Consider the following 24,697-nt stretch of genomic DNA (forward strand, 5'->3'; position numbering starts at 1 on the left):
CTTTGTTAAAGTTAACTTAAAATTGTGATTTTCAGGGCTGAAGCTGTAGCTCAGTGGCAGAGTGCTTGTATAGCACATGTGAGACACTGGATTTGATCATCAGTGCCACATAAAAATAAACAAACAAAATAAAGGCAAGCTGTCCATCAACAACTACAAAAATTAATTAATTAATTAATTAATTGTGACTTTGAGTTTCCTGCTAATGAATTCAAAGAGGGAAAAGTAAAGACTTAGGAGAGGTACAATATTAACATGATTTTACAATTCTAGAAAGTTTATCCAAAAGCAACATGGATGTTCTGAGGTCTGAAAAAGTTTGACACAAGATCTCCCAGCACCACCTTTTCCAGTGCCAGGGTATATACATAGACCCTGTGGTCATGTCCAGGTCCAGCTTCCTCTGATGCATTCAACCAAGTGCTCAGTTGCTGTGTACTAGTCCAGCCAGGATAGAATCAGAGAGAGTGGGAAGGATGGGAACCCCTCAGCTACAGCTCAAGGGCCTTGAGCTAGTGGCACTAGTGCTCCCACTGAGCTAAGCCAGAATGTCCAGAATGCATAGCTATAGGCCCAGAAAATCAGAAAATCAGCAGTAAAGAAAGGCAAGCACTGCTGGAGACTGGCTGCTTGCACCGGTTGTCTTCACACATTTGTGATGATATTCCTAAGTCACATTAGACCCTCCTCAAAAAAAAAAAAAAAAAGAAAAAAAAAAAAAGAAAGAAAGAAAGAAAGAAAAGAAAAGAAAAAGAAAAAAAAATTAGGAAGGAAATGGGAACTGGACAGCCCAGTTGGCATGGACACTGGCTTCCAACTCTCTTTTCCAAACTTCCCTCATAGCTCTTCATAAGGTGACCCAAGATGCAGTCAGCAAAGGAATTCTAACAAAGGATACTGTAGAACTGAGGTGGTTCTTGTTTGATACAACAAGCAGAGTAAGTGGGTAGCGTGCCTCAAACCAGGATTACAGGTAAACTTAGAAACATAACAGGAAAAAAAAAATGCCTATGTACATCAGGGTAGGGAGATAGGACACAATCTAATAATGTGGGTTGTTTGGTTCTATTTTTTTATGTTTTCTACTGGAAATTGAATCCAGGGGCACTCTACCACCAGCCCTTTTTATTTTTTGAGGCAGAGTGTCCCTAAGTTGCCTGGCTGGCCTTGTGATCCTCCTGCCTCAGCCCCACCCCCCAAGTTGATGGGATTACAGGTGTGCACCACTGGGTCCAGCTAATCTGATATTGTTTGGATGATCTCATAGGGAAATGTCAACATTTTCTTGTCAAGTTGTGGTAAAGTATGTGTAATACTACATTTATTGCTTTAATAATTATTAAATGTACAACTCTGTGACACTAAGTAGATTCACATTGTTGCAAAACCATTACTACCATCCATTTCCAGAACTTTTTCATGTTCCCAAACTGAAATTCTGTATCCATTAAAAAATTTCATGCTTCCTCCTCTTCCTCTTCCCAGTGCCTGATAATACCATCATATTTCAATATCTATGAATTTTATCTCTGTCAGTATCCTATGCAAGTAGAATCATAAATATTTATTCTTTTGTGACTGGCATATTTCATTTAATATAAAATGTCTTTAAGCCTCATTCATGTATAGCATATGTCAAATTTCCTTCCTTTATAAGGCTGAATAATATTCCACTACATGTCTATACAACATTTGTTTACTGGTTCATCTGTTATTGGACACAAGCAGTTTGCTTCCAAAACTTTTGGTTGTTTTGGATAATGCTGCTGTGAACATGGATGTGCATAAACATCTATTTGAGTTTCTGTTTTCAAAGCTTTTGGGCATAGACCCAGAAGTTGAACTGCTGGATTACATAGTAATTTTATTTTTTAAATTTGAGAAGGAAGGAACAATCTTATTTTTTTTCCTTTGGAGAAAATATTGAATAATTTCTTTAATTAATTGTGTCACTTATGAAGTGGATTTTATGAGCATTAGAATTTTGGATTCTGGTCCCAGCACTCCCACTAATTGTGTGATTTTGAACATATCCTGAGTTATCATGACCACTTTCAGTTTCTTCATCTGAGAAATCTCCCAATCTCCGCAACTCCCCTCTTCTCTAGTAGTGCTGGGGATTGAACCCAGGACTCATACATGATTGACAAATGCTGTACTACTAAGCCACACTCCCAGCTCTGAAAAATATCTTTGAACTACTTGGATATCCAAGATCTTTTGAAATTCTGGAGATCTCTGTATAAGAGAACCATATGTATATAGGCTCATTCATTCATTTCAGAAATATATTTGAGTGCTGGAGCAGTTGCTTTCTCAAAGATAAATAAATATGGGGGTGGGTTATGGCTCAGTGGTACAGCACTCACCTAGCACATTAGAGGCCCTGGGTTCCATCCTCAGCACCACATAAAAAATAAATAAATAAAATAAAGATATATATATATATATATATATATATATATATATATATATATATATATATATATATAAAATAAGTGTTATCTAGGAGCTATGGGAACCAGAAGGAGGTAGGCTAGGGTGATAGTTAAAAGAAATGGTTAGTTAAAGAAAGAAATGATAGCTAAATAAAATGGCCTGCTAGCTAGTAGGAGGCTGAAAGGTTGAACTTGAAACAGAACATACTGGTCCTTGTGATGAGATTTTAAGATCATAAACTTTACCATGACAATCAGTAAGGGATTTTTAAAAGGTAGTAATGGAGGTCCAGAAACAAACTAGCTAACCTTTCTTGCCTTCATTATCTCATCCCCCCAACCTTTTTTTTTTTGAAAATGGGAAAGTTAATCAAGCTGTCCCAGAGCTTAACCTGGAACAAAAGACACTTGATTGAACTCATTTAATCTTGATAAATAACATTACACTATACTTCTCTTTACCATGAAAAGCGTGGTCACCACTTCTCCCAAAACTATGTAAACTGCTCAGCTGATCTCTTCACTATTGTTGATAATACATTAACATCTTCAAGTCATTACTTTGCCAGCTAATGGTTTAGAACTACAACATTAGAACACTTGAAAGAATTCTGATGGGAGTTTATTATCCTTTTTTAACATTAGAAAGTAAATACTGTGTTGGGGGTGGGGGTGTATAGCTTAGTGCTAATGTGCAGACTTAGCATGCTTGAGGCCCTGGTTTGGATCCTCTGTAACACACACACACACACACACACACACACACACACACAATCACATATTAATATAATACTTTACATTTTATGAGAAAACTTTACAAAGTACATATTTGGCCAGGTAGAATTTTTCCCTAATTGTTTTTTTTTTTTTAAATTTTAATATTTATTTGTTTTTTTTTTTTTTTAGTTTTTCGGCGGACACAACTTCTTTGTGTTTGTATGTGGTGCTGAGGATCGAACCCGGGCCACACGCATGCCAGGCGAGCACGCTACCACTTGAGCCACATCCCCAGCCCAGAATTTTTCCCTAATTGTGATAAGAAAAGTTTAATTCTGGCTTTATCTATTATTATTTATATATACAATGTACTGTTAAAAAAATCATAGAATTACACTGTGATGCTATTTTCCTCTCTTATATATCTTATTTTCTATGCTATTGAAGTTACAAGTTGAGCTGGCATCAGCAGAATTCTGTACCTATGGAAACAATGAATAATCCCTCTAAGGCCAATATTTTTAATGGGTCAAGAAAAGAAGTCGGTTTCTATCTCAGATCACATGAATGCAGAAATAAGGTGTTTGGAAAAATACTCTGGGTTTTAATATGCAGGAATAATGCCTAGGTGTATTGCAGATGTTAAGATTCATTTAATCAGTAATGCCTTGCCCAGTAATAATATAATGCTGGAAATAATGGAATTTACTTTCAATACATTTTGTCAGTTTGGCATAGTTTTTATTTTGTGTTTACCAAGGAAAGAAAACCAAAATGAGAGCAAGGAGAACCAATTATAAAGAGTGCCTAAATTTGGCGACGATGCTTGAAACTGCCAGTTGGTTGCAAGCAGGGTCAGATTGAAAGCTGAAAAATTAAAGTTTGTAATGTAGTTGGTATGCTTATAGTATATTGAAGAAAGTGTTGTTTTTTTTTTTTTCAAAAAGAGGCCAAAGAATGGTGCATGTTTCTGGTTTTAACATTATTCTTATTAGTTTGCTAGTCCTTGCATGAGCTATAAAGTTGACAATAAATCAAACATATTTTAATTTGTTGTGAGATAGCAGATAGAAGCAGAATTTTCCAAGCTGGTCCTCTGCCAAAGTATTTCTACTAGCCCTACTCTCTACCAAAATTTACACCATCATAAATTTTTTTTTAAAAAAAAATTGAACTATCAATTAAATTCAAGTTTGAAAAACATTTACTGAATGTTGCTGGTCTGCCAGGTACTACATTAGGTTTGGGGTTGCAGGACAAGTAAGGGATGATCTGGTCTTTTAAAGCCTGTGATTTTAGGCAAGTTTGGGTTATATTATTTGCCATAAAGCTAGAACATAATAGTCTTCTCCAGGTTAGTAACAACATATTACATGTGACATTGCATCAAATAGAAAGTTGCAACCCACCTTTCTGTCCCCCTTCACATCCAGAACCTTTTATTAATAGGACTATCTTTTTGAAACACTTATTTGAATATCAGATAAACAGTAAGTACTATGTCCACACATCTCAGCATAATATGTCAGTAAATTCTCAAAGTGTAATATGGATGATATTTGCTGCAAATCAGATTAAAATAGTTATTAGTGTTGAATTTAGTTTCTCAAAGTGGGAAATTGAGAAGACAATTTAACTTTATGTTACAGATAATCGAAAGAAACACTCACTGCAATATCAAGTGTTAGTTAAAATACTGTTTGAATCTGTTTTTGTTCTTAGTTTTTGTAGCATGTCCAGAAGGGAATTTTTCGTAGTAGAGAATAAAGTTCCCACAGTCACCTGTTGTTTCCTGAGCTAAATGCTCTTAACTCAAAAGGTATTGAAGAGCTTATGAAACTCATCCCCCTTTCCTTCTTTTTCTTTTGTAAAGTTAAATAAAACCCATGGTTTTACAAGGGTCTATATTGTTTTCACATTGTTACTTGATCACTCTAATTGTTTCAATTTGCTCAATACTTTTGCTTTAATTTTTTCAGATGTAACATTATAACCTTAACTATTATAAATTGTTGTCTTAGTGTGTATGACAACAGCAACACTTCATAGTCTGTAGATAAAATAATTTCATTAACCACACATATATACACAAAATTCCTCAGCTTTTAGAGTAATATATAAATTTAATAGAAGAATACTAACTTGGAATTAACAAGCACTTCAGTGATGGAATAATCCCTATATGAGAATTCTGAAGTTATTTTTTTTAACCATGATATTTTATATCAAAACCAAAATCAACTATTTAATAAAATGTTATAATTAATATTTGTAGTATCAGGTATTTATTAATATCAGCAAATAAAATTTTCATTTACCTTACTAAAAAGTTCTAAAGCAACAATACAGTAAAATTTTTACTTAACTTTTTCTACAATAAAAAGTTTGGTTTGCCATTTTCTTACCCTTTAAAAAATTCATATCAAGAAAGTTTTTAAAAGGCAATTTTGTTATCTGACTCTGTCATGGCAAAGCATGGCTGTATAGAGGATACCACAAAAGGTATTAACTCAGTGCTGGGGTTGTGGCCTAGGTGTGGTATAGTACTTGCCTAGAACATTTGAGGCACTGGGTTCAATCCTGAGCACCACATTAAAATAAATAAATAAATAAATAAAATGTATTTGTCCATCTTCAACTAAAAAAGTTTTTTTTTTTTTTTTTTTTAGAAAAGTATTAACTCAGATTAACTGTAGGGGAGCATTTCACAAGTTCAGGGCCCTGCCTTATGCCCAACAAAAAATTCTTTCCTAGTTTTTGTATGTTCCTATGTGAATTTACACTTTATGATAAGTCACATTTATATAGCTATAAATTAGACTCATACTCAACTTTGAAACCCTGAAATCTGGGTGTTTAAGAAGAAAAGGACAATGAATATCTGCTGCCTGGAAGAGTACTGGCTTCCCTTGAGTTGGTAGGCCACCTCTCTGTAGCCCTACATGTTAACCTACTTCCATTTGTCTCTTCTCTAGTGGCTAAATTATAATACCCCTCTATTTCCACATCGTGATAACATGGAAGTTGTGTACTGTCTATAGATTGTGAGTTATGAAACGATGGCTCAAAACATAACTAACTTACTATGTTTTAAATGTTATTTTCCAATCTCTCTCTTCCTTCCAGGGAAATAGATGTCTTCTTGCTTCTACTATCTATAGGTTGGGATCACATATTAAGATGAGACTGAAAGAACCATCTGGATGTCGCTGCTGACTTTCTTTAGGGCAGCTACTCATTTGCAATCTACTCTGTACTTAAATCCTTTAAAACTACAAATATACTTTAAGAAAGTTACATTACTGTAAACAAAGACACCTTGCTTAAGTTATTATTATGCAACACTGTGACATTACTTACACATGACACTGCAATTATCTTCTCAATTTGACAAATAACACTATAGCTGTGTAGGCAGCTTCAAGTAAAAACATAGGATAAACATGTCAATGCTAATGTTTATGAATGAAAAAGGTTTTCCTGTGCCTGAAACATACTCAAGTTTTGTCCTGAAAACAAAATGGGATGTCAAAATTGTCCTCCAAATCTTCAGAATACTACTTTTTAAATGTAGATTGGCAGTCTGATATAATCCCTATGCTTGGCTACAGAGAATAGGGACATAGTATTATAGTAAAATTCTGGATGTGCTTTAAAAAAAAATTACAGGCATCATTACACATCTAGTAATAAATTTGTTAATTAGCCCCCCCCCCTCTCTCTCTCTCTCAAAAACAAACCAAATAAATAAACAATAAAATAAGAAGGTGCCTGTAACCCCTGGGTTATGACTGCACCAGGTGATCTTTATCAGATCTGGGAGAGAAATTGCCTCCTGCTGCAGTTCAACTGCTGCGGTGGCTTGCTGTTTAAATAGAAGACCAAGGAAACATATTCTGGACACATTTTTATTAAAAATCTGATAAACAGACAAAAAGGATCAGTTTCTAAAGGAAAAAAATGATAACCACTTGTCAGAAGAAAAAAGCAAGTGAGGACAAATGACCCCCACAAGTGTCTATGAACATTTCTCTCCGTTGGCTGTAGCAAAGCTGACAAGGACGGAGAACGAACAAGGAGGAAGTGAGAGAAGGAAGAAACAGGATTCAAAGCGTCATCTCCATATCTGCAAAGGTATGGCCTCCCCAAAGCTCAAAAAGCAAAAGCGGTGGTGGCCATTTTCATATATGTATATTTTTAAGGGGAAAATAAAACAGAAAAGCTTTATCTCCCTCTCTGCACTACTAACAGCTTGGTTCTTTCCCGCAAAGGTAAAAAAAAAAAAATTATTTATTAAAAAACAAAATAAAACAAAAAAAAATGCAGGTACAAAACCCAATCCACATACATCCTCTGAGACTTCTGCAGTCAACTCGTTTCCATTTGGCAAGTTGCACTCAAGGAGACGCGATCTTGAAAAATCAATCCGTGCTCGCGCCCCCGCGCCGCCGCCGCCGCAGTGGCCACAAAATTAGCGGCTCCGAGGACATTTTTGCCGCAGTGCACGTCCGCCGTAACCACCGAACACTCGGATGAATAATGGAAGCATAGCATGGAGACAATCAAGTTGATTTATCACGCAAAATAATTCACTGCTTCAGTCCGGCTCTTGGTTCTGTCACTTTAAATCACAAACGCGCGCATACACAGATCCATAGGCGCTCACACATGCACGGTACACGTGTGTGCGTGTGTGCGCGTGTGCGTGTGTGTGTGTGTGTGTGTGTGTCCGCGCGCGCGCCAAAGCCAAGTGGAAGGATTCCAAATTGCTTCACGTATATGAAGGGGGTGGGGGAGAGCAAAAGAGCCCGTCACCCCAATCCCTGCCTCCACCTTTTGCAGCATGGACGAGTGGCTTGTGATGCAGCTTGGCGCAAAATAAAGTCTGAACAAAACTAGACTGTGAGACTAGCACGTCCCGGAGTGAAACCAACTGACGTTAACGCAGACTCTGTAAAGACTCGGATCATTTGCAGGCAAAACTAAAATCCCCCCTCTTTAAACAGGAAAAAAAAAAATCATTAATTGGGGTCAAATCTAAAACTCAGCTTTTAAAATGCAGGCACATTTGGGAGACTCGGCTTTTGCAAGTTCCTGGGTCAACATCTGGTGAAGACATTCCAGAAACACATCTGAAAGGAAGAAAGGAGTAAGGCAGCCCCTTCTTTATATCTCTTGGGCCAAAAAAGGTTGTTAAAACTTTTTTTTTTAATATATAAGTGTGCGCTTAGTCTAAATACTTTTATAGTCTAAATACATTTTGTCAACTCTCAAGGCAGTCTGGGGTGGGGGAAGAGGAATGAACTTGGTAAACTAGAAGTAGGGGTTCTTTGTAAGTTTGGGAAGGTCCTTTTTCCATGGTCCTCTTTGCTCATCTGCAAAATCGCAAAGGGTAAATAAATGATGTGCTTTCTAAGGTCAGTTTTTGTACATACACACCATAATTCTATCTAGGAGGGACTGATGATGGGGTGATAATGTAGAGAGAAAAAGAGGTCAACATTCTTCAGGTGGCATCCGTTTAAACTGATGGTGATAAAAGGGATGAAACCAATAAGCCTGAATCTTTAACAATAAAGAGGGTGTCTATATTGAGAGCTGTTATTGTCCTAGTTCTGAAGTGTGTGTGTGTGTGTGTGTGTGTGTGTGTATATATATATATATATATATATATATATATATATATATATATATATATATATATCTTTGAGAATGACAATGTAATCTTACAATTATATTTTTGAGGAAGGAAGAAAAGACTATTTTCAAGGATCAGCCAGAAGGATTTGGGGATTAGCACAATTTCAATGTTCTTGTTTATTAATAATGTGTAATACAAAATGCATCAAAATACTTGATAATTCAGGGAAAAATAATTTTTTAATGCACAAGAGCTCTGTGCCAGTTTGGCTGTCTAGAGTGACCAAATTAATAGGATTAATTACTCCCTGACACTTTTCTGGAAAACAGCTCTCTTAAGCAGGGTCATATGCAGGGACTACTGTTTAGATACCCTTCTCATCCTTATGGAGAGTGGTCCAGGGCACAGGTGCTAGAGTCAACCACTAGCTAGTTTTGACATACACTAGTTGAGTTATCATAGCAAATTAGTTAGTTTAGTTGTGCCTCAGTTTCCTGCATTTATAAAGTAGAGATTATATCAGCAACAAATTCATAGGGCTGTCATCAGAATTAAATGAATTATCAAAGCAGTAAGACCAGAGCATGGCACATGTAACAACTCAATGGATGTTAGAAGTTATTATTACTCCCGTGTAATCACAGGGAAAGCAAGGTCAGATATAATAGAAGAATTTTTGAACTGCTCCTGGATTTCAGCTGAGGCCTCTAAGCAGTTTATTTTATCTGGCTTTTATGATGTCAGCATGAAGAAAGGAGCTCACAGACTTTATTATTATTAAGAATAGGCCAGAACATTCCTTACCAAAACTCCAATCCCATTCATACAAGAGTTAAGGTACTGGAAAAATTTTCACTTGACCAGATCAGTGGAAATATGCACCATTGACTCTATATGTTGAGTGCACGCTTATTAATCAGTGTCATGGCTATCCAGGTGGGAGGAAGCTGAGGTTTACTTTGGAGAGAAATTTCCAAGGCATCAGTTTCTGCCTGTTTCTCTTGTGATGCTTTCTTTCCTACACAACTTGTTACCTTAGGCTTAGTCTCTGTAATTGAATTATGAAGTCAAAACAATCTCAAATCTGCGGAGTGCTCCTTTGTGTCATTGTTAGTTTAAAGGGAAAGAGGCATCCTGAATTTCTCCGCCCCTCGTAAGGACCCCCAAGAGTGCAGACTTGAACCAAGTTTTAGGAAGGGTCACAGGAATGGAATGCTTAAGGGAGAAATTCTGCTAGTGTTTGCAATTTGGGATTGGAGGAGAGCCGCAGTTAAGCTTTATAGAGGAAGTGGAGATTAGGTGTTTCCAGAACAAGGTAGGCGCTGGCAGGCTTAGGTCACTGCTTGTAGGAGAGTAATGCCCCACGGCTTTCCTCGGTGCACTCTGAAGCCCTAGTTGCATTAACTGTTTTAGCAGGGACGGGTAGAGAGACTTGCCCTGTCCCTGGCGGCTGGCCTGGGATACTAGCGGGATGGCTTCCGACGCCAACCTCAGTGGGTTGCAGGCTCTGGGGTTCTTCTCCTTCCGCCCGAAAGTGTCTGGCTCAGAGTTAGGAGAGAAAAGTTCATTCAATTTAAGTGCTCGCGTGAGCGCACGACTCTACTTGGTCAATCTTATTAACACAATTTCCAAAATAAATGAATAAAAATACAGACAAAGGTGCACTGCCTTCCACTCCACCTGCTTGCCTTCCTACTTCTCGCTTGTGAGGAGGGAACGAGATTCTAGCCGGAGGAGACCTCCGCCCCAGCTATACGATCACACACGGCGCAAAACTTTCCTTCTAAAGAGCTGCTCGAAGTTTCGAAAAGGAAACCCAAGATACCCACACTTTAAAATTTTTAGAAGTTCAACTTGGGAAACCTAGCGAATGTCATTCGTCTCTTTCCGCAGCAACTGGGCACCCAGGCGCTGCACATACTTGGCCTCCAAGAGCATCCCGAGACCTCAGGAGTGTTCGGGCTTCTGGGGGAATTTGAGCTTAAATAAATTCCATTCTGCTCTCCATCGTCACCCACCCGGTCCATGGGGATCTTCCACTTCAGACCCTAAGAACGGCTGGGATGGGGGGCGGGGGTGGTAGTGGACGAACCCAGCTGGAGGCGCAGAAGCTGCTGGGCAAGGTCATGACCGAGAGGTTGCTGGAGGAGGCGGTGGAGCGCAGCGGCTGGGCGCCGCCCTCTGGCCTGGGAGCTGACCTCGAGCCGCGCCCCCTTCTTTACCGCTGGTCTGGGCGCATCCCTGGGGAAAGGAGGAGGCGATGTAGCAAAACCGAGGCTTAGTTTCACCATGCAAGATGAAACCCACCGAGTTCCCGGGCGAGTTGTCCAGAAGGAGATCAGTTGCCCAATGAGTTTTCAAAGTTCTCCCAGCACTCTCCTCCCTCCCCCAACCCAGGCCTGTGGGAAACCTTTGTCCCCTCGCTCTGCGACTTGGAGCTCAGGGAACCTCGTCTTTAAGGTCTGGTTTTCCACGTTATTCGTGGGCCCACCAATTCAGCAACCTGTCCTTCCAGCCTGTTCTAGGGTGTCATGAGGAGAATAAATTTAATTTCTTTTTCTTTTTGGAGAGAGTATTGCATGAATTTAAATTTTCCTAGGCATTAAAAACTCAAGCCAAATAAAAACAACAAATCAACACATACACATAACAGGAAAAACAAACAACAACACCTGTGTTCACAAGAGTGGATAGTGGGGTCAATCCAAACTTTCCTGGGCCAGTCTTAGCAGAGTTCCTCAATCTTTCAGGAAAACAGAGCCTCTTTCAAGAACTAAATAAAATTGCAGTATATTACCATGTTTACAATGTTTTGCAGAGGCAAGATTTCCTAAAAGTGACTTCCCAGAAATATATGGAAAAGTAAATCTGCTTACAGGAAGGGCCTGCTAAAGAGAAAAGAGGGGAAGGCAGGACCCAATCCCAGTTTAAAACCCACAACTTCTAAGTTTGAAACCACAGCATTTGATATTGTGGGACCACAAGGCAAAAGGGGTGGAGTGAAGGCCTCTGGAGCTGACAGGTTGCAGACCTTCATTGCTGTTTTTCACTGCTTGTTGGAATTCCCCAGACTTTTTTTTTTTTTTTTTTTTTTAAGTCATTCTTCCTTCTAGCACCCAGCATTACCACTCCATCCTCCACCATCCTCCACTCCCCCTTCACTTTTTATGTTTGTGGTATATGTTTGTACCCTGAATCAAGTTTGCTCCTCACACATTTAAAGTGGATAAGCTCTTGTTCTTTAGCTGGCAGCCTGTGGATCCAGAGTGGGAATGTTGGTGCCAATGTAGATGATAGTGTATTTGTGCCTGTTATGTTATCTGGGGGAATCTGCCACCTTAATTATTTTACCCTTGAGCGTATGTGATTTGTGTAAGGAACTCAAGAGAAAAGTTGCAGAGTTTGCAAGTTTAGTGATTTGTCAGGCAAGAAAGCTTGTGAGAATCTTAGACTCTATAACTCAGAAAAGACCAAGAGTGCTTTGCTGAGAGAGTATATCCTTCTGGCTTCATGAAGATAAAACTGCTTTCTGTAAATTTAAAAATATTCAACTACCAGTATACCTAGTCTCCACCCCACCAGGTCTTAGCAAATACAAATGTACTCCAAGCATTTCTGGTCCTTCTGTGGTTACTATGCTATTATGCAGTAATATTAAACTATCTTATTAAACTATCTCTTTGAATAGTGACTCTGACTTTTACTAAGTTTCTTGCTCTTTTGCACCTGGTAAGTTGCAAGTTGTCCTGTGTGCAGTACAACTTGCCTATGAGTCCTTGACATGCTTTCAACCTTTGAATAGGGAGTATTCTAAAGGCTACATTTTAGTCTTCATGGATAAAAATGTTGCTTTCATTCTGTATACCAAGGGTACCTGGTGCAAAGTGGGGAAGTTTATAAGAGAACAGAACTAAAATTGCTAACATTGGAGAGAGTTTCAACCTGCCAGGCCAAGCATGATTAAATGCCAGGGCAAGTTACCCAGAACTCACTGCCCTGTTGGTTCCTCCGTTTCTCTCATCCATCAGGTCCTGGCTCCAGAGCTGGGAACAAGCCTTACACCTGCTGATTTTAAAGCCGCAAATTCAGCTCAGGCCACCGGGAGCAGGAGGACCCCCTTTTCAGTTGGAACTACTGCATCAAACAAGTGCCAGAAGTTCACAAAAGGAAAAACATTTTGCTTAAGTGTCTATCCTTTCTTGTGATACACTTAGAGATCAGATATAATAAAGTAAACTCTACCAAAAAAAATGTGCAGGGCATCAGGACTCGACTTGGGACTCCTTGAAAACCAGAATGTTAATCTTGCCTCTCCCCTTTGTTTCCATCGCTCTATTTTCCTTTCGGTCTCTTTCTTTCTATGTTCTCTACCTCCTAAAGTATGAGATTAATAATAAAAAACAGCCTATTTTATTTAAGAAATAAATTTGCCACTAAATTTGAGAGCTGATGTTGCCACCAAACTCTTCATTAATCTACAGAACTGCTTACCATACCTTTGCTGCCAGTAATGTCAGCCACTGTTGGCTTCCTACAATTCACTTTATTCTTTCAAGGACTTTGAGAAAAGTTTGATGAACGGGAATGGGAAGAACACCTCCCTCCAACTTCTATGTATTTTACTTTCTCAGACCAAAGAAAAGGACTCCAAGCAAAATAATAAACTTTATGTAGTTTACTTTTAAATTATTTTCCTCCTTGACTAGATTACTCAGCTTTATTCAATTCCACACTAATGTCTTTCTCCACGTTCTCACTAACCCACTCTTTAAGCCTCACCCATTGAGACTGCTCAAAGTGGGAAGGAGGCCCACATATTTGTTCTCTGGTTAAAAGCACTCAATTTCAGAAGATCTGGGGGGGAAAAATGTCTTCTTCAAAAACTACAAATGGAGCAAATGATTTACCTAATTTATTCAAGAGCTTCTATAGGAAGGACTTTGGAGGACGATGATCCTCATAATGCGGCACTAATGAAAATCCCCTTAGTCCGTCTCTCGCCGCTCACCGGACGGCCTGTACTTGGTGTCTGTCGCAAAGCAGTCAGGGCTGGCGGCGGCCGCGTGGCCTCTGCCCATCCACCCCCAGGTGGCACAACCGGAGTGCCCGGGGACACCCACTACTCCCGACACCGCCGGGACCTCTTTCCGATCCGCCACCCTGTGACCTTTGCCGCCCTCGAGGGTCCCTTCTCTATTTTTCCCTTCCTTCTCAGTCTCCCTAGGTTTTATTATTTTTTTGGGGGGGAGTCTAGGTTGTGAAATGAGAATATCCTCCATCGCGATGCCCAGTTCCTCATCAGTCCCCCACCGGGGTGGGTTGGGATTAAAATCTGGAAATTCGGTTTTGCTGCTTAATCGTGGGTTCCTAGGGAGGGCCGGGAGGAAAGGAAGACCCTGCAGGGAAGGCGCGGGCCAAAGAAACCCTCGCCCTCCCGCGACTGCCCCGTGGGGAGGCAGGGTCCTGGGCCAGGCCAGCGGCACCGAGTCACCTCCTCTGCCTCCCTCTCTCCAGCGGGGTGGCGAGCGCCGGCCGGGGCTTCTGTACTAGCCAGTGACTCGGCCCCCCTTCCCTTGCGGCGCGCTCCTGCCCCTGCAGGTGCACCCCCGCCCCCTTTTAGGCCCTTTCGTGGAAACCGCCTTCCGGCCCAAGTTCAGTCTTTCGAGGCTTTGAACGAGGCCTTTCAGAAGTTTTAAAAGCTGCCTCGCCCCGCCCAGCACTCACGGGGGTCACACTCCCACATCCCTCCACCTCCGCCACAGCTGCGGGTAAAGGGGGTGACGGGAGTGAGCGAGGGGAGTGGGGGCGGTCGGGCAAGACCCGGGCTCTAGGATCTAAGCACCGCCCAAGAGCTCTCGGCGCGGCCTCCGGTGCTTGGAGATCGCGCTCCCGAGCCCTACCTCGGGAAGAAGCGCAGGCTGACCTCTCCTCCACCCTGCCAGCCCGAGAGGGGGAGGGGAGCCGAGCAATCGGAAAAGGAGAAACCCGGGGTGGTGGTGGTGGGGCGACACCTTCGTGTCTCCAAGCTTCCAGTGTGAGTTCCATCCCAGGGACTATTTAAATTGGCCTTTAGGAGAGGCAGCTGGTGACCCGTGTCCTCGCCCTCCAAGTTCCCCTAAGCGAAGCAGGGCGCCACCTACAGGCGCATTCCAAGTAGCAGGAGGGAGAAAGAGAACCCTACAAAATTATCCGGGCCCTGTCCAAGCAAGGCCCTATTTTGTCCAGAGCCATGACTCTGTTCCTGAGCCTGTCCAGAGTTAGGAGTCTTTTGGCAGCAGCAAGAGTCAAGAGGACCCTGAGAATGTACTTTGAGGGAGTGAGGAGCTGGGGTGGGCGTGGGGTATATATGGGAATTCCATAACCAAAGTAGCACCTCTGATTGGACTGGCAAGATTTGCACCCTGACAATTCTGGCTGAACTTTGACTCCAGTACCTCGTTCAGGAGTGGACTATATTTCATTAGAAGAGTAGCTGTATGGTCCTGGATAAGTCACTGAGGTGTTTTTTTTTTTTTTTTTTTTTTTTTTTTTTTTTTTTTTTTTTTTTAGTTGTTGATGGACTTTTATTTTATACATTTATTTATATGTGGTGCTGAGAATCAACCCAGTGCCTCACGCATGCTAGGCAAGTGCTCTACCACTGACCTACAACCCCAGCCCAAGTCACTGAGTTTTTTTGTTTCTTCATCCTTTAAAAAGTGAAGATTGATACCTGCCTGACAGGTTTGTTGTGAGAATTAAATGTGATAATGTAAGGAAACTGAAGGTGTTTCTATTTCTAATATGAAAAGACATTTTTCATCCTAAAAAATTTAACTTATAAGACTTTGTCTATCTTCTTTCTGTTCCTTAAAGATTAGGCCCTTCGATGGGGGTAGAGAGAGTTGAGAGGCTTGAGTGTCTGATTAGGACACAGAATAGGTAAGTGGAAGTTCTGATAACTGTTCTCTCTAGCTAATCTCCTTCTCATAGACAAATAACAAGTTATATTTATGGAGAGCTACTACTATTTACTATTTATCATCCAATTTTATTAAATTCTTAATTGTTTTATTTTCACAACTTATAAGGGGATATATTATCCCCATTTGAAAGATAAGGAAATAAAGATACAGGGATACAAGTTACAATTACTACATATATTTTTCTGCTCTTTAAAAATTTTCCTATTCTAGTAGTCCCAGATCTATATTTCAGAAGCTACCTTTGAAATGAATTTATAACCTACCAACTCTGCTAGGAGACTAGGGTTAGAAATTTTACATATGAGGTCTCATGCAGTTCTCACAACACCTTGGTAAAGTAGGACCTGACTTCTCTCTTCAGATAGAGGAAACAGTTTCAGGTAGACTAAGGGAACCACTTAAGAAGAAGTAGAGACAGGTCACAGAGAGCCCTGATGTCTGACTACACATCTAGGTGCCTTTTACTGCACCACAATTTAGGATGGCACCATCTGGCTTTGGGGCACTTTTAAAAATTATCAGAAAGGTCAGGTAGGAGAGGTAGCTACTTTGCTGATTTTGTCATACTGAAGGTGTTGGAAAAAGGCTGTTGTTTGTAGCCTCAATTAATGGTAGACTATTATAACATTTCCTAAGAAAATATTACTGGTGGCAGAAAAGAGCAGGGCACAGTGGGAGAAGTCAAAGAATGAGTTTGCTTTTTGTTTATAAATATAAATAACATTTGCTTAACAACCAAAGCAACCAATTTTGTTTCAATAAAAAGTTTGGTATAATGCAGCTATTGCTATCTTCACATTTGAACTATAGCAGGAATGATATTGATCTGGTTATGAAAATTACATACACTCAAGCCTTTTTTGCTTGTCTGTTTTAGTGGTACTAGGAATAAGAGTTCAGGTCCTTACACATGCTAGGGAAGCATTTTTCCATTGAGCTATACCCCAAGCCCAACACTAAGTAGTTTTGTACATCAAATATTTTTGCTGGTTTGTGTCCATGTAGTAGTAATATTTCATGACAGAAAATAGGAAGAAAAATCAGGGAAGCAAATTACACTCTTTTTAACACTTGCACTGCCATTGTGCAACGATTACTCATGAGTTTTTCACTTGCCTAAGTTACAAACCATAATCCTATTCAGAAGACTCCTTTTTCTCACCTGAGAAAATAAAAACTCATCAAAAGGATGGAAGATTAAGCAACTTAAGTGTTTGAGTTGGGGCATTTGATGTAAATGTGTACTTTTGATTTTCTTATTTCTCCTATTGGGCCAGCCATGATCATTCTTCTTGCCAATGCATTATCTAAGCTCAGACTTCAGCAAGTCATCTCCAGCTTCTACGCAATGAGAGAGTTTCTAATAATATAATAGGTTTTCATTTTGAGAGACATGCTACAGAAGATTCAGTAGGAAAGTCATACTGTATACTAAAGTTATCAAAATTTAAGGTCAGGATTGTCAGATATTGAGATCAGTTGGCAATTAGATAAGAAGATTTTTCTGAAGAAAAACCAGTTGAAATCACCATATATTTTTGGAGTGTATTTTATGTATTCCACACTGTTCTAGGTATTAGCAGGCAGAGAAAGAAATCCAAGGGTGTTTCTCTTGGAATTTATGTTCTAAGCTTTAGGGTTAGAAATAGTTCCCTGCCTTTCATTCCCAGGTCTGTCTTAGTTTTGTTATAATAAAATGATAAATTAATGTTCAAAGAACATATATCCTAGCTCAAACTTTGAGCTGACTCATTTCCTTTTTGAAATTATTAGCTTCATCCTAGAATCTTAATGTTACTTATTTCATCATCTTTAGGCATAGCTCTATAAATAAATGACTTGGAAAAAAAACTTTTAGGAAATTTGGGAACGATAGCCATACCTCATTTTATGTGCAACTACAATACACACACATTGATGAGATGGCATTTTACTTGGGACACCTGTTTATTCTGTAATTTATAATTATGTTTCTATGTCATGTAAACATATATTGATCAGTGTAAGTTTGTTTATGGGTATGTTTCTGGAAGCCTTAACTATTCTTTTTTTTTAATATTTATTTATTTATTTTTAGTTTTCGGTGGACACAACATCTTTGTATGTGGTGCTGAGGATCAAACCCGGGCCGCACGCATGCCAGGCGAGCGTGCTACCGCTTGAGCCACATCCCCAGCCACATCCCCAGCCCGCCTTAACTATTCTTGATAATTTACCCAACAGTGGACAACCTAGGGCACTATTAAGTACAGAGCCGTGATACATGCCATGCAGAAACTCATTAGTGTTCTTAATATCACCTGCTTTGAGTCAGAGTCTTGACCTTCCCAAGTCCAGTTTCAGAACTTCTGAATATGGGTATCTTCCCAAGTCAACTATAGGTCAGATGTATTGTGGAGTCTCAGCTCTAGGAAAGAAGATACTTATTAAAATGAAAAAAATGTTTACAACAGATGGGTGTGAGATTTGAGAAGCTGAATGCTGCTTCTGATCATGGTAGAATGAAGATTTCAGCCAAAGTCATTGGTGAGAGCCTAATGAACCAGTGTTGCATGTTACTGACTTCAGAGGGACTAGTCTTTGGGGCCAATTGCTCAGAAAGCCAATTACTAGAAACTTGTGGGACAAACATTATTTGTGTTCTAAAATAATTTAGATGCTACAGAAGACACAAGTCCAATAGCATGGACTCCTGAGTGTCTGAACAACAGAACTGTAAACAAGATAGATATAGTTACATACATGTTTGAAGAACCCCTAAAGGTGTCCTGAACGAAGCTTAGAAATCATGGGAACAATTTTGAAATAGTTGAGAGGAAGGAGTTATTTTAATACTAAATATATTCAGTTTCAAGGACAGTACTTCATTAAACCTTGTGTAATTTTCACAACATCAACGCATAATTATACATATTTCACAGAGGGACACAGAAACTCAGTTAAATTTTGTAAAGGCATAAATGGGGTTTAGAGCTACACCAGTCTAGCTCCAAATTGCATTCTTTTCTTATTTTATCCTCTAGATTCTGGGTCCCTCAGCCTTCTCAATCTGGGCTTGACTTGCTTGCCCCACTTTCTCTTTAAACACAAATGATTGGCTCTCTTTCTTGGCACCGAAATTTCAAACTTCTGGGCCTGCCCAGAGTAACCTCTCAACTGCAGGAGCATTGCAGTGACGTCCACACAGATACCTTTTGAAAAAAACAGCCAGTTCCAATTTTACCCATCCGTATTTGTACACCTAGCTTGGTGCACCTAGTTGGATACTTAATTCAGTTTGTACTTTTCTTTTGCATTTTACTCTCTCTCAGCTGGAAACTTTCTGTTTTCATTTTTAATAACTACCAGTAGTGCCTGGTTTAGTGCTTCACAAATTGTGGGCTTTCCAGAAATATGTGCTGGTCACCTACAAGGCATCCAACCTACCCTTCCTCCTTTCTCCCTGCCAACGCCTCTTTCCCAACCAAGGCTGGTGCAGTAACACCATAAAAGAGTCCAGTTTCAGCATGCTGGGTCCCCTTCTTCTGTCCCCTGGCTATCATCTCCCCAAACCTCAAATATAAAAGGTGAAAGTCGATGCTACAACCAGACTCTCAAAATAACTCAAGGGTCCACTTTGTCAACTAACAAACTCTTTAACTTTCCTGTGATCAGAACGTTTTTCCGTGCTGGGACTCAGCCCTCTAGCAAACTTAGACTCCAGACTGGCATCCAGACTGGGAAAGAGAAAACACATACAGACACACTCTCTCTCTCTCTGGGGGGGTGGGGGGGTGGTGAGGGGGTGGGTGAGGGGGGTGTGTGTGGTTGCGCGCCGATGAGAGACGGGGGGAGGGGTAGCAGTGGTGCCAAAGGCAGGGGCAGGGTGGGGTGGGGGGAAGAATGTACTTCAGGGAACCTGGAAGCTTCTGCTCTCTAGACTCCACACTCTCCTAAAGAAAGCGGGCAGGCCTAGCTCGTTCGTCAGTGTCATATTTCAATGGCAGCCCTGGGCCAGCCTCGCCTAGGTGCCCGCGCGCTTTCTGATTTGGCTACTCAGAGAACCAACCAATGAAGTCCTAAAAGATTCCCTGCCAAGGGAAGTTCACAGTCCCTCTGAGCCTGTCCCTCCCCTTGCGGGCCCCGGTTCCCTCGAGCTTCCTCAGCTGGCCACTTAGCAGGTGCGGACGAATTAGGGACTCTGCGCCCAGACGACGTTGGGAGTTGGAGGTTTTTCCCTCCCTTGCCTCGGGGAGATGAGGGACCCCTAGCTCTCTACGTCGGTTCTGCGAAGGCGCCGCCCTAGGGTCACAGCACATTGGCCCTGCCAAGAGGGGCCTGGACTCTCCCCTCGCCCGGAGACACAGCCGGGTGCCAGGGTCCTTATGCCAGCCTTGCTCGACAGCGGCGGCCGTGGACACAGCTTCCGCAGAATAGCAAGGCATTTTTTAAAGTTGGTGAGTTTTTCAGTCCGAACCGGGTGACAAGTTTAACCCGGCTCCCGAGCGCCTCTGCCTTGACCCGGCGGGCTCGAGCGGACACCAGAGGGCGCCGTTTTAATGCGCTTCAGCCGGGAACCCGCTCGGGGACAGCTGCGGCGTCTAGGCCCGCCGGGTCGCAGTTTCTCCGCAGCGGGGCTGGGATCTCAGGGTGACGCCTTGGCGTCCGGGTCCTCGTGACGCTCACGCTTTGGGTGCAAAGCCCGGCGCTGGCTCTGCCGGACGCTGAACACCCTGCGGCGACGTCCCCCTTTTCCTCTTCGCGAGAGGAGGTCTACTGCAACAGATCGAGCCCTGGCTTTTTGTCATCGCCTAAGGGATCCCTGCAGCCGTTGGGGTGAGAAGTAGGAGTGGCCCCTAACCGAAGCCGTGCCCCACTCTAACTGCTAAGGAACATGTCTGCAGGCGTTGTTCAATTGCGAACGACTAATTAATTTTCCAGCACTTGTGCAGAATACTTTAAAATGGAAAAATGAAGGTCTTCGATGAAAATGAAGCTTGATAGTGTGCACCTGCCACTAATGTACAGTGCACGGTAACTTCCCCTCATTAGAGAGATGACTTGGGTTGAGAACAAGTCATATAGTGAAAATCACTTCAACACGTGCCTGTTCATATGCATAAACTCCTGTGTACCAGATGGCAAAATATAATGACATCTTAAACAGCTAATTGCATAAACCTTGTAATGCAGATAATTGCTGTACCAAAGTAGGAGTTAATAATTTCCCACTGTATTGCCTGGTTTCAGAGTAATCCTTAAGGAAAGTTGTGACAATTCTAACACACTAAAGTTCACCAAGCGGTAATTAAAACTAGCACTTAAATCATTTGACTTTCAAACCCTTAATTATGATTCGTAAGAACTGCTTTGTGGAAACCCAGAATTTATGGATGGTTTATGTGATAACATTTAATGCCTGTATTTCATCAAGTTTTCTTTCATAGGTCTCATGTGGCATAATATTATACGGAGTCAATGGGAATATATCATAGTCCCTTAAAACTATTCCAATAGCAGGAGGTTTGCATTTGAGGGCATAAGATGAATCTTTTGATCATTTTTAATTTATGTTTATTTGTAGAGCCCCTGGTACAGTAACTAATTCTAAGCCTTACCAGGTGCCCAGCATTGTTCTAAGCACTTTACAGGTATAATTTCATTTAATCCTCAAAACAACCATCAGAAACATGTACTATCATCATCCCCATTTTCCAGATAAAGGAGTCCAGATAGAGATACCAAGTAATTTGCTCAAAGTTAGCTAGAAGTCACTGATGCAAACTCAGTCTGACCTGAGAGCCCATACTATTTATCACTATACTATACTGTCCCGTGGGTTAAGCCAGGACCCAAATAATTAAATATTTCTAACTGTTTAACTTTCTAATAATATTGACAAGTAAAACCAAAATAATGCAATTGGGCATAAGACAAAAGTTGGTTGGAAGGCAATTATCTTTGTTGAATTATATTTCTTAGCTTATGCCATGATAATTCCAGAAATAGATATGTATATTCACAGGTAGGTAAGTTAAGAAGAATAAACCTCTGGAACTAAGTTTTGATTTCATCAATACCTAGTTTGAAAAGCAGGTGTGCCTTAATGTTTTGATTTCTTCATCTTCAAAAGAACTAAAATAGGCATTAGCACTTTAAAGATCATGTACAACAATGAGCATAGGACAAAATTCTCCTTACAAAATGACAGTGAGTTATAGTCTTTTTTCCCCCTCTAAGTTGATATAGAAGACTTTCTCTTCTACCAGTTTGGGTTGAGGTATGTGGCACAAGGTGAGATGACAGCTGTTAGGGCCACAACATCTGGAATTCTACCATTAAGAGAACCTTTTCTGAGTTGTGTCATTTCCTCTGGGCTGCTGCTTGTAAGACCCTTTATTTATTGGAAAGCATGTTGGCCTAGTGATCAGAAGTCCTGTAGACTCATTCTATTTCCATTATGAACTTGCAGTATGACCTTGGATAAGTCACTCAATCTCCCTGAAATTAAATTTCTTTAATGTAAAAACAAAGGCTCTGGCTTGTAATTACCTACATCCCTCCAGTTTTATTATTCTAGAATGTTATGCAACTACATCTAATTATTACTCAAGGGAATGCATTTTCTTTAATTAAAGGTTGCATTAGGTTGCATTTTCTTTAATAAAAGTAAAGACCTAGTTTTTCAGGACTGACTGAAAGAATGTCTATAGGGGAAGAAAAGACTTACTTTAACAAGCATGTGTCTAGTCCTTGTTATTTTTTGGTGCAGTGCCCTGGACTCAAGGAGAAATGTAACATAGTCCATAGTACAATTACATCCTGGAGTGATACATGCTGTGACAAATACTGATGTGAGTGTTGTAAGAGTTACTCCTGTGGCAGATTAGAGTCATGGAATGTCCTAGCAGAAGTAACATTTGGGCTAAGTTTTGAAGGAAAGGTTGGAGTTAGTGAGGAACAAGAAAATGAACAGGTTATGCAAAGGACACTGTATATCCATGGAATAGGGGAGAAGAAGAAAGTATGCTGATTTGGGAGTAAAGAGGTGGTCAGTATTATAGGCTATTAAGGCATAAGAGGCAGGAATCCAGGTAGTAGAGGTAAGCACAGGTCAGATCTCACAGGGCCTTGTTAAGGGGTTTATTCTTTGCTCTGAAAGTAATGGGGAATTCAAACCAAAGCTTGTCTATTGTAGAGTGTTACTCAGGTATTATAGTAATTTCTGGGTCACCTGGATTGTAGGAAGAATTTCCCTTCATTCATGTTGTTTGCTTTTGGATAGCAGATATTCAGCTACCCTACCCTGTCTCTGGTAATTCTCAGTAAATTAGGTTTTGTTCCCAGAAGAGGAAATGGTTGTTCTCTATTTCTAAACTCCAGATCCTCTAGTCTCCAAGTTGGTATCTGACTTTATACATCAAGGGAGAAATCAGAATTGCAATCATAGCAGAAAACTTTTGGAGTGCTTTTTTTTTTAATTTTCTTTCTTTCTTTTTTTTTTTTTTTAAACATCAGAAATTTATTAGTTGCTCAAAACATTACATTGATCTTGATGGAATGCTTTTAAAATTGTTTTAAAATAGTAATCCCATTTATGTTGGTATGGGATTAAGTGCTCAGAAATTCTAATCTGTTTTTTTCTAATCTGTTTTCAAATGTGGTTGGTAGAAGTATATATTAATATTACTTTTCTGGCCAGACTGGGTGTGCACCATCATAATCCCAGCTACTCAGGGGACTGAGGTGAGGATCAAAACTTTGAGGTGGGTCTGGGCACTTAGCAAGACCCTGTCTCAAATTAAAAATAAAGGTCTGGGGATGGAACACAGTGGTAGAGCACTTGCCTAGCGTGTATGAAGCCCTGAGTTCCATCCCCAGTACTACAAAACCCCAAACCTTCTTGAGGACAACTTGGCAATACATGTAAATCATCTATCTTCTAACCAGTAAGTCTCTTTCTGTAATTTTTTTTTTCTTTGTGGGGCTGGGGATAGAACACAGGGCCTTGCACATACTAGGCATGCAGTCTGCCACTGAGATATGTTCCCAGCCCTGCGTCTAGGAATTTATTCTAAGGAAATATCATGAACTGTTTAAGTATAGTTAGGTCTCCATATCTGTGGGTTCTGTGCCTGCATATTAAACCAACCAAGAATCTAAAACCTGAGAACTGTACTGAACATATACATACTTCCCTCTTGTCCTCATTCCATAAACAAAAGAATGAGGACAATAGCAGAACAACTATCTACATAGCATTTTTACTGTATTAGGCATTAGAGTAATATAGAGATGATTTCAAGTATGTGGGAGGAGGTGCATAGGATATATGCAAATACTATGTCATTTTATGAGTGACTTGAGCACCCACAGGTTTGGTATTTGCAGGGGGTCCTGGAGTCAATCCCTTCTAGATACTGAGGGATGACTGTGTTTGATGAAATCATGTTTGTGACAAGGGTTTTATGATATTGAATAACTGGAAAACTTTTGATATCCAACTTTAGAGAATTGTTTACATGAATTGTGGCATATATATTAGAATATAACACAGCTATTGAAATATTATCATATATTAAAGGTATATATCATGTTGTAGAATAATAATTATGGAGTGATCTAATTTTTGTTAAAAATGCTTGTGTATATTCATAGAAAAAGACCAGTAGGAAATACATTATAAAGTGGTGAAATTGTAAGGGATTTTTTTCTTCCATTTTTTGTTTACATTTTCTGAAAATTTAAAAGTGGGAGTCTATATCTTTAGTAATAAGGAACAAATCATAATGAGAAAAAGTATACAAATTGTTATTTATAGCCAGGCATGGTGGCCCATGCCTGTAATCTCAGTGGCTCTGGATGTTGAGGCAGGAGGATTGCGAGTTCAAAGCCAACCTCAGCAACTTAATGAGGCACTTCACAACTCAGGGAGACTCAGCAAGAGCCTGTCTCTA

At 40.3% G+C, this 24,697-nt stretch overlaps 1 long non-coding RNA gene across 1 annotated transcript in view; it reads left to right on the forward strand.

Moving 5' to 3' along the window:
* Positions 1–19,959: 19,959 nt before the first annotated feature.
* LOC143403997 (uncharacterized) overlaps positions 19,960–24,697 on the forward strand; it is a 46,709-nt gene continuing 41,971 nt past the window's right edge. Inside the window, exon 1 of the long non-coding RNA XR_013091910.2 lies at positions 19,960–20,197. This is a non-coding gene — a long non-coding RNA (uncharacterized LOC143403997). The remainder of the gene's footprint in view (positions 20,198–24,697) is intronic.

Source organism: Callospermophilus lateralis, chromosome 7, assembly GCF_048772815.1.
Source record: "Callospermophilus lateralis isolate mCalLat2 chromosome 7, mCalLat2.hap1, whole genome shotgun sequence".
In the NCBI taxonomy this organism is placed as follows: Eukaryota; Metazoa; Chordata; class Mammalia; order Rodentia; family Sciuridae; genus Callospermophilus; species Callospermophilus lateralis.